General features: G+C 40.7%; 1 protein-coding gene across 1 annotated transcript in view; it reads right to left on the bottom strand.

The window, feature by feature from the left end:
- Positions 1-17,373, bottom strand: part of RAD52 (RAD52 homolog, DNA repair protein) — a 58,295-nt gene that overhangs the window by 40,326 nt on the left and 596 nt on the right. The window lies entirely within an intron of this gene.

Genomic DNA, 17,373 nt, shown 5'->3' with positions numbered 1-17,373 from the left:
TTACTTAGGTCGACCAGTTTATTATGTAACAAAGGATATGATGAAGGATACAAGATGAATAGCCAGATGAGAAGATATGTAGGAAGTGGGTCGGGAGGGTCCCAAGCGCAGGAGCTTCTGTCCCCATGGAGTTGGGGTGTGCCACCCTCCCAATACATGGATATGTTCACCAAGCATAAGCTCTCCAAACCCCAATTTTGGGATTTTTATGGAGACTTCATCACATAGGCATGATCGATCATTAGCTCAGTCTCCAGCCCCTCTCGCCTTCTCAGAGGATGGGGGGGGGGGGGGTGTGGTCTAAATGTTCCAACCTTCTAATCATGGCTTGGTCTTTCTGGTGACCAGCACCTCCCCTGCCCCCCTCCTGAAGTTATTTAGAAGCCCACCCAGAGTCACCTCATTAGAACAAAAGACACTCCTATCATGCAGGAAATGTCAAAGGATTCCTAAAGCTCTGTGTCACCGAACCAGGGTCAACGACCAAATGTTAGAACAAAAGATGCTCTTAGCACTCTTATCATTTAGGAAGATACAAGAGTTTTAGGAGCTCTGTGCCGGGAAGCAGGGACAGAGACCAATATATATTTACACATTTTTCTTTTTTTTCCTTTATTACATTATGTAAGTTTAAGGTGTATAATATGATGATTTGATATACATATGTACTGTGAAATGATTACCAGAAAAAGGTTAGTTAACCCATCCATCACCTCACATTGTTACCTTTGTGTGTTTGTGTGTGGTGAAAATTTTTAGTATGTACTCTCTTAGCAACTTTAAGTATACAATGCAGTATTAACCAGCCGCCATGCTGTACGTACATCCCCAGAACTTATTCATCTTACTACTAGAAGTTGGTACCCTTTGACCATTTTCAGACTTCCTTCCCCACCCCCACTCCCTAACCACCAATCTACTCTCTGTTTCCATGAGTTTGAGGGTTTTGTTAGATTCTACATGTAAGTGAGATCATACAGTATTTCTCTTTCTCTGCCTGACTTATTTCACTTAGCATAATGCCCTCAAGGGTCTATCTATGTTGCCACAAATGGCAAGGTTTCATTAATTTTTTATGGCTGAGTAATATACCATTGTGTATATATGTACCACATCTTCTTTATCCATTTATCCGTCCATGGACACTTAGGTTGCTTCCAAATCTTGGTTATTGTAAATAATGCTGCGATGAACATGGGGGTGCAGATATCTTTTCAAGTTAGTGTTTTTGTTTCCTTTGGATAAATACCTAGAAGTGGAATTGCTGGATCATATAGTAGTTCTATTTTTAATTTTTTTCATAGTGGCTGTAGCAATTTACATTCTCCACATCCTTGCCAACTGTGTTATTTCTTGTCTTCTTGATAATATCTATTCTAACAGTTGTAAGGCAATATCTCGTGGCTTTGAATTACAGTTCCCTGATGAACATCTTTTCATGTACCTGTTGGCCATTTGTATGTCTTCTTTAGAAAAATGTCTATTTAGCTCCTTTCTCTAATTTTTAATCAGATTGTTTTTTTCCTATTGAGCTGTAGGAGTTCCTGATATATTTTGGATATTAGTGCCCTTACCAGATATGTGGTTTGCAAATATTTTCTCCCATTCTATAGGTTGTCTTTTCATTTTTTGGATTGTTTCTTTTGTTGTTCAGAGCTTTTTAGTTTGTCATAGTCCCACTGATTTTTTTTTTTTTTACATGCCACGCAGCTTGTGGGATCTTAGTTCCCTGACCAGGGATTGAACCCGGGCCATGGCAGTGAAAACACTGAGTTCTAACCACTGGACTGCCAGGGAGCTCCCAGTTATAGTCCCACTTATTTTTTTATTTTTTATTTTTTTGTGGTACGTGGGCCTCTCCGCAGCATGTAGGATCCTCCTGGACCGGGGCACGAACCTGTGTCCCCTGCATCGGCAGGTGGACTCTCAACCACTGCGCCACCAGGGAAGCCCTATAGTCCCACTTATTGATTTTTGCTTTGTTGCTTGTGTTTCAAAAAATTGTTGCCAAGACCAACGTCAAGAAGCTTTTACCCTACATTTTCTTCTATGAGTTTTCCTGTTTCTGGTCTTACATTTAAGTCTTTAATCCACTCTGAGTTAATTTTTGTGAGTGGTGTAAGATAGGGATACAGTTTCATTTATTTGCATGTGAATATCCAGTTTTTCCGGCACTGTTTATTGAAGAAACTATCTTTTCCCTGTTGAGTATTCTTGGCTCCCTAGTCAAATATTAGTTGACTGTATATGTTTATTTCTGGGCTCCAAATTCTGTTCCATTGGTCTATGTGCCTGTCTTAAAGCCAATACCATACTGTTTTGATTACTATAGCTTTGTAATATAGTTATAGTATAACTATCTTAATAGTAAATACTGGTAATATACTAGTAATACTAGTAATATAGTACCCCTATAGGGATACAAGCTCAGTGGGGGCAGAGAGTTTGTCCACTATATCCTCACTATCATGAACTATACTTTGCACACAGCAGAAATTCAATAAATAGTTGTTGAACAAATGAAGAATTAGTGAGTTTTGTAGGAAAAAAAATACATGCTTTTAGGGGTTTTTTTGGGTTTTTTTTTTTTTTTTTTTTTTTTGCATCCCAGGAACACCAAAGAATTATTTAACATTCCAACAATGAGAATTGATTCATACCAAAAGTAAAATGGTCGGGCTTCCCTGGTGGCGCAGTGGTTGAGAGTCCGCCTGCCGATGCAGGGGACACAGGTTCGTGCCCCGGTCCGGGAAGATCCCACATGCCGCGGAGCGGCTGGGCCCGTGAGCCACGGCCGCTGAGCCTGCGCGTCCGGAGCCTGTGCTCCGCAACGGGAGAGTCCACAACAGTGAGAGGCCCGTGTACAGCAAAAAAAAAAAAAGTAAAATTGTCAATAATTTTATTTAAACGAGAATTTGGTGGGATTGTGCTAATTGAATTATGTATGTCAAATGTTAGATAAAACATGAAAATATTCACTTATATATATTCACAACTGAACATGTTATTTGCATTACAGGAATGCAAACAACAAGTACGTTTTTTACAATATTAAGTGTGAAGTACAAAATCTAGAAGGGGCAAAATGAAGAAACTATGTAGAAAGGTTTATTAGGCACAGTATCTAACTATCTATCTATCTATCTGTCTATAGATGATAATTTAGGAACTGTTACCTCCATTCTATTGACTTAAATGTCACATCAGTGAGCACTGAGAAAGGTCTTCATACATCCCACCTACACTTCCAGTGATATAACTGCAGTTTAGTCTTGGTTTCCAGAGTCACAATCATTTTGCTGATTAGTGTGGTCACTGGATTCTTATTTAGCACAATCTAATACAGTCATGAAGCTTTCCATAGTTTAAAATAAAAAGCAAGGCATTTGTAACCAAAAATGAGGGAATATTTAACCAAATGACTTCCTGAAAGCCTTGCAGTTTGAAAGTTTGGCCTATGAGGAATGGTGGTTGACAAAGATAAACAGCTCTCAGATTAAAATGCCAACTGGAAAGAACAGCAACAAAGCAGGAACTGTGAAATGTTGAATTAGAAAGGCAGCTGGGAGTGGGCATTGTGAGAAGTGACTGCAAATGGTAATTTAGAATAACATCTGGGAGTAGGTGGCTCATGAGACAAGGTGGTATCTGAAGAAAGTGAACTAACAACTGAGTTATTTTGCATGGGGTATCAGAGTAATTTGAATGTTCTATTAGCTGCATTTCTCATCGATAACCAAAGCCAGGTACATCCCTTGCTGAGATCTTGAAACACAAAAAATACATGTGTGATTATATATAACTACTCTCATTCTATGTAAATACTTACAGCTGTATAAAGTATACTCAAGCGTGCATATATAAGCTATACTTGTATTCATATTATTAGAGGATAAAGAACGTATTGCGGGCAGAGGCATGGTATTTTTAAAAAGGGCATATAGTCATGGAGGCAGAGAAAACAGCCTTTCCCTCCAGCATGAGAATCTATAACCACGATAAAAGCTAATAAACAGGACTTAGAATCCAGAACTTGTGAGGCTGGTATGACACTTAGTGGAGGAACATAGGAAGCATTGTCTAAAGTAGGTTACTAAGTTCACCTTTAATTAAGGTCAGCTAAGGATAGGTCAGAACCAAAAAGGTGAAGGAACCTGAGAAAGCCTGTGGGTGAGATTTTAATTTTTTAAAGTAATATTTATATTACATTAATTAATTTATTTAAAAATACATTGATGTTCTCATCAAAAGGAAAAAAATTTTCTTTTTCTTTAATTTTTGTATCTACATATGGTGATGGATGTTCACTAAACTTATTGTGATAATCATTTCACGATGTATGTAAGTCAAATCATTACGCTGTACACTTTAAACTTATACAGTGCTGTATGTCAGTTATATCTCAATAAAACTGAAAAGAAAAAAGTAACAGTACTATTGATGGTTATAAATAAATATGGAAAAATAATCAAATTTTCTAGTCTTTCCTATAAAATTTATGGAAAAGTTTAAACGTAGAATGCCTAGCAGGACCATCATATAACTGGTGCCCTCTACATAACTGGTTTAAATATTTTGGAAAACAATTTGATTATTTTTATTAAAAGCCAAAAAATGCCTTTACTTTCCTATTCCATAATCTCATTTTGAGAATTATTCATTATTATTCATAATAATATTATTCATTATTCATTAATCATAAAACACGGAAAGAAAATGCACAAAGCCTTGTACACACAAAGCTTGAAGCAACTTGAATGTTCAATATTGTTTGCTGGGACTTCCCTGGTGGTCCCGTGGTTAAGAATCCACCTTCCAATGGAGGGGACATGGGTTCGATCCCTGGTCGGGGAACTAAGATCCCACACGCAGCAGGGCAACTAACTCTGCATGCCGCAACTACTGAAGCCGCGCACTCTGGAACCCGTGTGCCACAACTAGAGAGAAGCCCATGCGCTGCAAAGAAAGATCCCGCATGCTGCAACTAAAACCCAACGCAGCCAAAAATAAATAAAATAAATAAATACATAAATAAAATGGTTTCTGTTAAAAAAAAAGATGGAGCAGTTTGTGTCACGGCTGCAGTCTGGTCATCAGGCAGTTAGCGGTTTTTTTTTTTAAAATAATATTGTTCGCTCATTCATTTACTCATTCAGCATTTTTTCCCCCAAGTGTCTAATAGGTTCCAAGCACTAGGGGTAAAACAGGGAAAAAAAGAAAGTCCCTTCCCTCACAGAACTTACATTTCTGAGGGGAGACAGAAAATAAATAAAGAAGCGTAGTACATCCATGTATATAAATACACATATATAGCATGTTAGATGGAGAAAACTAAAACAGTGAGGGGGGCAGGGAGTACGGAGAGGGGCAGGGATGACTTCAGGGTGGTGACATCGGGGACTTGAAGGAAGTGAGGAATCAAGCCTGGAAGCTCTGTGGCAGAAGACTGTGCCCATCAGAAGGGTCTTGAGGTGGGAGCATGCTTGGCATGACTAAAGAACAGCAAGTAGGTCAGTGCAGCTGGGGCAGCCTGAGCTAGAGGGCAAGTAGCAGGCAAGGGCAGAGTCGGAGAGCACCAAATCTCTTAGAGGAGTTACAGGCCATGAGAAGAAACTGGGTTTTACTCTGAGACTGGAGGGTTTTGAGCAAGAAGGTGACATAATTATGATCTAGCTTTTAAAAGGATGGTGGGGGAGAAAGCGGAGAGCGGTCAGGAAACTACTGAAATAATACAGGCAAGAAACGATGGTGGGTTGGGTCAGCATGGTGATGACAGGGGTGATGAAAGTGGTTGGATTCCGGACAGAATCTGAAGGTAGATCTGACAGGATTAATTAACTACAGTGTAATTGAATGTGATGTGTAAGACAGAGGAATTAAGGAGGACTCCAACATTTGGTCTGAGTAACAGGAAGGATGGAGTTGCCACCTACTGAGATGGGGAACATGTGGGAAGAGCAGGTTTGGGGGTAGAAATTAGAAGTGTGTTTTTTTTTTTTTTAAATAAATTTATTTATTTATTTTTCGTTGCGTTGGGTCTTCGTTGCTGTGCAGGCTTTCTCTAGTTGCGGCGAGTGGGGGCTACTCTTCCTTGCCGTGCACGGACTTCTCATTGCGGTGGCTTCTCTTATTGCAGAGCTTGGGCTCTAGGCACGTGGGCTGCAGTAGTTGTGGCACGTGGGCTCAGTAGTTGTGGCTCGCGGGCTCTAGAGCGCAGGCTCAGTAGTTGTTGTGCACAGGCTCCGCAGCATGTGGGATCTTTCCAGACCAGGGCTCAAACCCGTGTCCCCTGTGTTAGCAGGCAGATTCTCAACCACTGAGCCACCAGGGAAGCCCTAGAAGTGTGTTCTTCAATGTGTAAGATTTTAGATGCCCTTTATTAAAAATTTTTTTTCCATTATGGTTTGTTATAGGATATTGAATATAGTTCCCTGTGCTATACAGTTGGACCTTGTTGTTTACCTATTTTATATATAGTAGTGTGTATTGCTAATCCCAAACTCCCAATCCATCCCTCCCCCAACCCCCTCCCTCTTGACAACCACAAGTCTGTTCTCTATGTCTGTGAGTCTGTTTCTGTTCTGTAGATAAATTCATTTGTCATATTTTAGATTCCACATATAAGTGATACCATATAGTATTTGTCTTTGTCTGACTTACTTCCCTTAGTGTGATAATCTCTCGGTCCATCGATGTTGCTGAAATGGCATTATTTCAATCTTTTTTTACGGCTGAGCAGTATTCCAGGTATATATGTACCACATCAGATGCCCTTTAGACAGCTGTAGCAGCAAGCTGGTGCCTCGCCCATCCGTGCCCCTCACGTGGACCACATCAGTGCACTTAGGACTGCCTGACCACCAAAAGCCAGCACCTCCATTTATTGGCCAGAGGGCTTTCTCAAACTAAGACAATCTTGAAGAACACAACACAACACAACACACAGAGTGGTGGTTTCCTCCCTAAAAAGAGAAAGGCGCAGGGGCAGAAATTCTGTTTCCTTGCCTCCCGCTTTCTGCCTTTGTCTGAGAATGTGGTGATTGGTGATGGTGTAATCGTGAGGGAAAGTCAAAGGGAACTGAAGTGAGGCCAAGCCCTGGCATTGTAGAAATGAGCAAATTTTAGCAGCCACCTATCTTCAGGGTGCCTGCTGTGTGAGCAGAACAAACCCTTCTCATTTAAGCCACTGTAAGTCAGGTCTTCTCTTACTGACAGTTGATTCGCTGCTTAGTAATAACACTAGTTAATTTTATCAAGGACTTACTATATACTTAGTGTTTACTAGTTTAAGCACTTTACATGTATTTCCCCATTTAATCCTTATAATACCTTTACAATTATTATCTCCAGTTTAGATAAGGAAATAGGGCCTGGATAGGTTAAGCCAGAATATGAACCCAGGCAGTCTGATTCCAGAGCCCTTGCACCTGAGACTCTGCTATACTGCCCTCTAGTATTTGTGGTTATATAATTTGACATTAAACTATAACTATAAACCTTACTGTGGTAAATTCTTTTTCACCCTCACATAAATATGGACATTAATCAGGTATAAAAAACTTCAAATATAAGAGGTAAAGTTAGATAATATTGTGTATGGTGAAATAATGATTAAAAAACTATTCTCATACTCCTCTCTGCAATTTTGGAGTTAAAATGCTGTAGGAGATACTTAACACTTAATACGTAAGTCTAGTTATCTTCTCATTATGCAAATAAAACAGGTAATAAAGGGGGAATCCCAAACTATTATACCAGCCAGTATGCCTCCACGTACAAGTATCCCAAACCAGAAGTGGATGACGTCAGGTGGAATTTGGGAATAGGAGAAAGGTACATGGGAAAATAATGTTGACCTCATATTTCCCCACTCCTGTTTATAACAGAAATTCTCTAAAGAACTGCTAATACTCACAACTTGTACTTCCACCCATCCCATTCTCTCTTGAACCAATTAATCAACTTTCAACTCAACCACCTGAATAAACTGCTCTTGTCATGGTCCCCAGTGACGCTGTGTGGCTGAACCTCACTGAATCTATTTTGTCAGCCCCGTCTTAGGCCCGCAGTCCTACCCTCCCCTTTCTGCATGACTGAGCGTTAGCCCACTCACAGGAATGCACCCAAGTCACGTAAGTTTCCCATCAACTTTTACCCTTGCCTCCATCTGATATGAAAGCTGGAAGACTGCCTTTTGCCGACACAGATGGTTAATGATCATGAGACCCCCAGGGGGAAGAAAAACCCTGGGTTCCTATCAGTGTGGACATGCTTCCCACTTGGTGGTCAGATTCTGTTTTTAGCTTTGGCCCTTTTAAGTCCCCCTGTACCCCTTTTGGTGGCACAGACTGCAGCTGTGTATGCCTCTGGATCCTCATCTGCAGGATTATTTTCCTTTGAAGTATCATTTAGATTTTCCTTTAATGAAGATCAATTGGTAATAAACCATGCGCTTTTGTTTACTTGAAAATGTCTTTATTTTGTCCTTGATCTTATAAATTAGTGTTACTGGGTACACAATTCTGAGATGACAGTTATTGTCTCTCAGCACCTGGAGAGATTATTCTGTCTTCCAGCTTCCCTTGTGTGTTCATAGGTTTGTCGTCAGCCAATTACTGTTCCTTTGTAAGTAAGCTGGTATTTATTTGTCTCATGTTATGGGTTGAATTGTATTCCTCAGAAAGATAGGTTAAAGCCCTAATCCCCAGTGCCTAAGAACTGACTTTAAGATGTGTTGTCTTTTATGTTCTCGGTTTCGCTACACTGCATCTAGATTGGATTTCTTTTTAGTCCTGTTCTTAGTGATTCCTGCTCTATAGATTTATGTCTCTTATTGGTTTGGAAAGTCCTCACCCATTATATGAACCCATTATATGAACAGATGCTTACCTCCTTTCTCTAGATTCTCCTTAAGGGACTCTAAGTAGATTTAAAGTAGGAGATTGCCTTTTCTATCCTCCCTGTCTTCATTTATTTATAAATTTATTTATTTCATTTATTTATTTTTGGGTGCGTTGGGTCTTCATTGCTGCGCACGGGTTTTCTCTAGTTGCGGTGAGCAGGGGCTACTCTTTGTTGCGGTGCGTGGGTTTTTCATTGCGGTGGCTTCTCTTGCTGCAGAACACAGGCTCTAGGCACGCAGGCTTCAGTAGTTGTGGCACGTGGGCTCAGTAGTTGTGGCTCACAGGCTTAGTTGCTCCTCGGCATGTGGGATCTTCCCGGACCAGGGCTCGAACCCGTGCCCCCTGCATTGGCAGGCAGGTTCTTGACCACTGCGTCACCAGGGCAGTCTCTATTAAGTTTTTAAATATCAGTTAATTGTTTTAGAAGTTTGTGGCAAATTGATAGCTTTTCTCAATAGTCATTTTCTCCTTATTTTAGTAATATAACTTCTTAATTTTAACTGGGTACATGACCATCCACAATAAAGTCTATATTTCCAATCTGCCCTTCAGCAAGGAATGACCATGAACTGAGCTCTTACCATGGGATATAAAAAGAAGTGGTGTGCACAATTTTTTAGGAAGTTTTCTTAAAGGGAAAGGCATGTCTTTTTCCTTCCCTTTTTTCTTCCTTTCCTCTACTCCGTGAAAGGAGTATACTTTCCCACACCATTATGTTGGACCTGGCTGCGTGGCTTGCTTTGGTTAATGAAGTGTGAGCACACAGGACATATGACACACTTGAGCAGAAGCTTCAAGTGATTCTGTGGCTTAGCCTCTTGTATGCTTGTTTGCCATCATGAGGAAAATACAACCCAGGTGACTACTGCTCCTTTAGTCTGGTTCTTGAATGGGAGATGTGTGGAACTGATTCGTACCTCGAGCACAGCACAGCAGCTGACCACCCCTCCCTCCAGCTGTCAAATCCCAACTAACTTAAAAATAAATATTTGCACTTTATAAGCCACTGAGTCTTTGGGGGCAATTCTTTTACTTTCTTGCAGGTCAGTAATTTGTTAAAAATTATTATTTTTTTTGAACTGATTCATGATTTGGTTTCCACTGTCCAGCTACTATGAATAATGCTGCTATAATATTCATATACAAAAGTTTGTGGTTTTGTGTGGATATCTTAAATTCTTTTAGGTATACAGCTAGGAGTAGAATTGCTGGGTCTTATGGTAACTCTATATTCAACATTTCAAGGAACTGTCAGGCACTTACACCATTTTACATTTCCACCAGGTGTGTATGAGGGTTCTGATTTCTCTAAGTCCTCACTAACAGTTACACTCTTTTTGATTATGGCCATCCTAGTGGGTGTGGTTTCTCACTGTGGTTTCAATTTGCATTTCCCTAATGACTGATGATGTTGAACATCTTTTCATGTACTTATTGGCTATTTATATATCTTCTTTGGAGAAATACCTATTCAAATCCTGTACCCATGTATTAATGGGTTGTCTTTTTATTGTTGAGTTTTAAGAATTATTTACATATTCTGGATATAATATCAAATATGTGGTTGCAAATTTTTTCCCATTCTGTGTATTGTCTTCTCACTTTCCTGGTGGTGTCTGAATTAGTCTACTAGGGCTGCCATAACAAAATACCACAGACTGTATATGACCTCATTTAACCGTAACCAGCTCTTTAAAAGCCCTGTCTCCAAATATAGTCACATTGTGGGTTAGGGCTTCCACACATAAATTTTGGGAGAATGCAGCTCAGTCCAAAACATTCTGCCCTCTGGATACCCAAAATTCTTGTCCTTCTCACAGGCAAACACATTCACCCCATCCCAAAGTCTTAACCCATTCCAGCATCAACTCTAAGTGCAAAGTCTCACCTGAATATCATCAGGTATGGTTGAGACTTGAGATATGATTCACTCGAAGGCAAAATTCCTTGCCAGCTGTGAGCCTGCGACATCAGACAAGTTATGTGGTTCCAAAATACACTGGTGAGACAGGCATAGAGAGATATTCTATTCTAAAAGAGAGAAATCAGGAAGAAGAAAGGGAAATGGGTCCAAAGCGAGTACAAAACCCAGCAAGGCAAATTTCATTAGATTTTAAGGCTCAAGAGTAATCCTTTTGGGCTCAATGCTCTGCCTTCCAGGCCCACTGGGGTGGCAACCTCATCCCCTTGGCCCTGGGTGGTGGCTCCAGCCCCTCAGCCCTGGGCATCAGCTTTATTCCTGAGGCACTGGTTGGTAGCAGGCTCCACTGAAACCAAGGAGACAGCTTGCCCCCCAGACCTGTACTCTCTGGGCTGGTGGCTGGAGTAGCAGCCCTGTTGATCTCTGAATCACTTTTGGTGTCATTTCTCGCTTTTCTTGAAGGGTGATGTGAATTGGCAGCCAGGTAGCTCTATTGTCCTATCCTGTAGACTCCCAGAAGTCTGACAGTATTCCTCCATTTTGTTGTCTCTATGCCCCTTAGTTCAAACTGGCAGTGTTTCTACTGGTATAATCTTATTTCTATTCCTGGTTACTTATGAGATGACCGATTAAATCCATGAGTTGCACCCATGACCTCTTTATCAAATGACTATCCAGTTACACCCTTGATGTATTCTCCAGAACATACTTCTTTAACGTAATATGGATAGTAATTGGGTTCTACACCTAATTCCAACATGCGAGGAGTTGGGGTGGTTTCCCAACACCACCAAGGAGCAAGTCTCTGGGTACCAGCTGGGTCTCCTGCACCTCAGCTCAATTTTGACACTATTTACCCAGAGACAGCATCAGGTTCTGCAGGTTAAATGCTCAGCCCCACAAGACCGCTGTACACCCCTCTTGCCCTCTCAGGATGCCAGATGCAAGCAAGGTTGTTACCTGTGCTTCTGACCACCTGGCCACAAACTGGAGGTTCCAACAATCTCTCCCAGCTCAGGATGCCAATTGCAAGTCCAGCTTGTGGACCGTACTTCTGACTGATGGCTATAAATCAAAGGTTCTTATGACCCCTTTCTTGGGTTTGATTAATTTGCCAGAGTGGCTCATAGAACTCAGAGAAACATTTTTACATACTGGATGACTGGTTTGTTATCAAAGGATATTATAAAAGGAAGAGCCAGATGGAACAGACGCATAGGGCAAGGTATGGGGAAAGGGCACAGAGCTTCCACGCCCTCTCCTGGTGTGTCACTCTCCCCACTTATCCAGGTATTCACCAACCAGAAGCTCTCTGAGCCTTGTCCTTTTGAGTGTTGTGGAGTCTTCATTACATAGACATAATTGATCAAATCATTGGTCATTGGCAACTGATTCAACCTCTAGCCTCTCTTCCCTCCCTGGAGGTCAGGGGGTGGGACTGAAAGTTCCAATCCTGTATTCATGGTTGGCTTCTTTGCTGACAAGTCCCCATACTTAGGGCTTTCCAAAAGTCACCTCATTAACATAAATCCTGTTGTGATAGAAAGGGGCTTGTTACAAATAACAAGACATCCATTTTACCTTTATGACTCTGAAAGTGATTTCAGGAACTGAGGAGTAGAGACCAAACATTATGACAAGAGAAGTTCCCGTTGCTCTTATCCCTCAGGAAATTCCAAGGGTTTTGGGAGCTGTGAGTCAAGAACCTTGGATGAAGACCAAATATGAGATATATTTTGGTCATATGAATGACCAAATGTATATTTCTTTTTTTTTTTTAATTGAAGTATAGTTGATGTATTGTATTATATGTACATGTTAGTTTCAGGTGTACAACATAGTGATTTGACATTTAAGCATATTACAAAATGCTCACCAGTATATATTTCTTGCAAGTTACAATATTGTAGATAGGCTAAGAATTTTCCAAATCTTTAGGTTCTGGTTCCTTTTTGCTTAACAACGCCTTTAATTTATCTCTCACCTCCTGTATACTTTAAGCAGTAAGAAGAAATCAGGCCGCACCACCAACACTTTGCTTAGAAATCTCTGCAGCTAAATATCACAGTTTATCACTTTTAATTTCTACCTTCCACAGAACACTAGGAAACAGTTTGGCCAAGTTCTTTGCCACTTTATAATAAGGGTCACCTTTCCTCCAGTTTCCAATAACATGCGCCTCATTTCTGAGATCTCACTACAGTCACCTTTTAACGTTTACATTTCTACCAAGAGTCTCTCTTCAAGGCAATCTAGGCTTTTCCTAACATGCACCTCAAATATCTTCCAGCCTCCACTCATTACCCACTTCCAAAGCCCCTTCCACATTTTTAAGGTATTTGTTACAGTAGTACCCCACTTCTCAGTACCAAAATCTGTATTAGTCTGGTGAGGATGCCGTAACAAAATATCACAGACTGGGCAGCATAAACAACAGAAATTTATTTCACACATTTCTGGAGGCTGGACATCCAATATCAAGGTGTTGGCAGGTTTGGTTGGCTTGCAAATGCCCATCTGCCTTCCCCCAACCCCTGGCAACCACCCTTCTGCTTTCTGTCTCTATGAATTTTACTATTCTAGGTACCTCATATAAATGAAATCATACAATATACAGTCCTTTTGTGATTGGCTTATTTCATTTGGTATAATGTCTTCAAGGCTCACCATACTTTTTAAAGCTGAATATACAAAAGTTTTCTATATTCCATTTTGATGGAGTCCAATTTTAAAATTTTGTCACTTACGGTTTTGGTTTCATAGCTAAGAAACTATTGCCTAATCAAAGGTCATGAAGGTTTACACCAGTTTTTTTCTAAGAGTATTATAGTTTTAGCATTTATATTTAGGTCTATGATCCATTTTGAATTAAGTTTTTAAAAATTTAATTAATTAATTAATTTTGGCTGCATTGGGTCTTCACTGCTGTGTGTGGGCTTTCTCTAGTTGAGGTGAGTGGGGGTACTCTTCGTTGCGGTGTATGGGCTTCTCAATGCGGTGGCTTCTCTTGTTGTGGAGCATGGGCTCTAGGCACATGGGCTTCAGGCACATGGGCTTCAGTAGTTGTGGCACGTGGGATCAGTAGTTGTGGCTCGTGGGCTCTAGAGTGCAGGCTCAATAGTTGTGGTGCACAGGCTTAGTTGCTCTGTGGCATGTGGGATCTTCCTGGACCATGGGTCGAACCCATGTCCCTTCCCTTGGCGCGGATTCCCTGCGCCACCAGGGAAGTTCCTTTAATTAATTTTTGCGTAAGTGAGGTAGGGGTCCAATTTCATTGTTTTGCATGTGGTTATACAACTATCCCAGCACCCTTTGTTGAGAAGACTATTTTCCCAGTGAATCAACTGTCCACAAATGTGTGGGTTATTTCTGAAGTCTCAATTCTTTTCCATGATATATACGTCTATCATTATTCTGGTACAACACACTATCTTGATTATTGTAGTTTTGCAGTCAGTTTTGAAAGCAGGAAGAATGAGTGTTTCAACTTTTTTTTTTTTTTTCAAGATTCTTTTGGCTATTCTGAGTCCCTTGCATTGCCATGTGAATTTTAGGATCTGCTTGTCAATTTCTAGGAAAAAAAAAAAGGCAGCTGGGATTTTTGATAGGATTGCATAGAATGTGCAGAACACAGGGAGGAGTACTGCTTATTTTAACGATATTAAGTCTTCTATTATTTCTTGATGACGATTTAGCTTAATTATAAACCCTGTACCTCGTTTCTTCCTATCCTCTCAGTAAGCCTAATAATTCCTTGCTCCTCCACTGGTCACTTTTCCTACTTCTAACAGTACACTTTAGCAACTGCTTCTTATTCTGCCAACTATACACATCGTCTCTTGAGTGCTTTTCCCTTTACCTCTACCTTTCCTATGTTTACATCTTAAACTGCCAGCTGTATTTTTACCTTTATGTTGTCAACATTGGTATAAACTATGCTTCAACTACAGCAAGATTATAATTTATTAACAGGTTTGGTCTAAAAGTTGAACATCAGAAACCAGCATTTTCTAAGCTTTCTATCATAGTAATTATTCAGTTGAATCCTCTCCCAGAACTCCTATCCTTCCATCCCAATCTAGCCTAGCTCTTAGGATTTCCCTTTACTATTGAATTAGATCTAGTGAATCCTGGATAGTGATGCTGTCAGAAACCTCATTTCTATCTCATCTTTAAATTTTGAAAAAAAGCCTATGTGGGAGTTTGAGTTTATGAGTCTCTGCATATCTGAAAATGTTTTCATTTTGCTCTCTTAATGATAATTCAGCTAGGAATAGAGTTTTTTTCTTAATAAAAAAATTCTTAGAATTTGAAGTTAAAGAAATATTTCCCTCAGAAACTTGAAGGTCATTGTTATCTTCTCATATCTAGTGTTGCTGGTAAGAATTCTAATCGCAGTGTGAGTCTTACTCTTTTACGGGTCACTTTTAAAAATTATTATTATTTATTTATTTATTTTTGGCTGCGTCGGGTCTTAGGTGCGGCACTCGGGATCTTTCCTTTAGGTGTGTGGGCTTCTCTCCAGTTGTGGCATGCAGGTTCTCTCTCTCTAGTTGTGGTGCATGGGTTCCAGAGCGTGGGCTCTGTAGTTTGTGGCATGTGGGCTCTAGCTGAGGCACACCGGCTTAGTTGCTCCACGGCATGTGGGATCTTAGTTCCCCGACCAGGGATCGAACCTGCGTCCCCTGCATTGGAAGGCAGATTCTTTACCACTGGACCACTAGGGAGGTCCCTATGGGTCACATTTTTCCTTTGGAAATTCAGGATCTTCTCTTTATCTTTAGAGTTTTAACATTTCACAAAGTTGTTTTTGTTCCCCACTAATGGACATTTTCAGCTCTGGGAAATTTTGTTCCATTATTTTTGGGGTAACTTTCCATCTTTTATTTACTCTCTTTTCTCTTTCTCTTGTGGTATTAGTCCTGTTGGATAGACTTTTTATTTTTCTTATATTTTCTCTTGCAATTTCCATCTCTTTGCGTATTTCTTCTATTCTTCTTAAAATTGCACGGACTTTACCTTTCAACACTTCCAGTGAATTTATAATTTTGGCAATTTCCTATTTCTAATTTCAAGACTTACTTTTTGTTCTTGGATTGTTACTTATCTGAGTACATTATCCTTGTTTCATACCTGTAATAAAAGTTTGTGAGCATATTTTTAAGTTCTCTGAAGTTTCTTTTTCCTCTGTGGTCACATTTTCTCCTTATCCTCTCCCTCCCTTCCCCAGCCCCAAGTTACAGACTTCCCTTGAACACCTAACAGTCCCTGGTTGTCCATTCATATTTAAGATGAAGTAGTTGGATGCTGATGACGCATCTTTAGAACTTGGGAGGGTCTTGCCAACTTGCACAACTTCCCTCTAGGGTGAGTGGGTAGGAAACTGGCTATTGTCAGAATAAAGAATGCTCTACTCTTAGTCATTAAATGCTCCCCAGAGATGATGAGAAACCTTGACTTTTAGCCTGGGATAAATTCCTAGCTATTGTATCTGAGGTATAGGGAGGGTTCTGCTGTTCTACATAGAGAACTTTATTTCGTGTCCTTGTTTTCAGCCCTGCTTCTCACTCTTGCTCTGTCTTGTCAGTGTCTCCAAATTTCAGCTTCTCTAAATCACTTCTGGCAGGTAGGCCTCCTTCTTCAGCTGCAGCACCCCCCCCCCACGCCTATTCCACATTATGGTTTCTTCCATTTTGTTTAATCAGACCTCACCCACTTTCTGTGTGTAAAATTAGAAAAAAAAAATCTCTTGGTGGCTCCCTTCCCATTTTCTGTTTTGTACGGGTTTCTATCATTTTTCATTCCTTTGTTAGCATTTTAATGGGGTTCCAGGAAGAAGAGGCAACGAATGCATGCACTCAGCCAGCTTTAATTAAAAAAAAAAAAAATCCTAAGTGTAGGTTTAAAAAAAGATATGTGGGGCAGAGTAGTAAATAAGAAAAAAGAACAATGGAATGACAAAAAAGAAACCAAAAAAATTTCTGTGTCTGTGATATTGACAGTACTCCCGTGCATGAATAACAATGCTTAGCATCTCACACTCTTCAGATCCCCACATTTCAGGGATGGGATAGATCTGAGACATCTCGTTCACACCCCCTTTTACAGTTACAAAAAGCAGGACCCAGGAGTAACGGGATTTTCCCAAGGTCACACACGTAGACACTGGCAGAATGGAAACTAGAAAGATAAGATGAGTCCACTTTGCTTTCCCTTCATCTCACCACACCGCTGGGGAGCAGCAGGACGAACGGATCAGCAGTCAGATAAGAAGGATCGTGAGAACCAGTCAAAGGAAGTTGGTTTATTCCTGAGTGAAGTCGGGTGCTCGAGAAAATGAAACACTTGAGGATGCTTCATTTGGCAGGACCGAGCATCCCCCGGCAGCGGTCCTGACAGCGGCGGCCGCGTACGGACCCTCCGGAAGGGGGCGACTGTACAGCAGGCCGGGGGACGCTGGGCGGGATGGGGATGCGATGACGAATGAAGGGACGAGAACCCCGACGAGGGACGGGAAAGTGACAGTGGGGCCACGAGGGTGTGGACGCT

Source organism: Delphinus delphis, chromosome 11 (genome assembly GCF_949987515.2).
Source record: "Delphinus delphis chromosome 11, mDelDel1.2, whole genome shotgun sequence".
NCBI lineage: Eukaryota > Metazoa > Chordata > Mammalia > Artiodactyla > Delphinidae > Delphinus > Delphinus delphis.
Note: the sequence above shows the minus strand (reverse complement) of the source record. Positions and strands in the feature narration are given on the sequence as shown.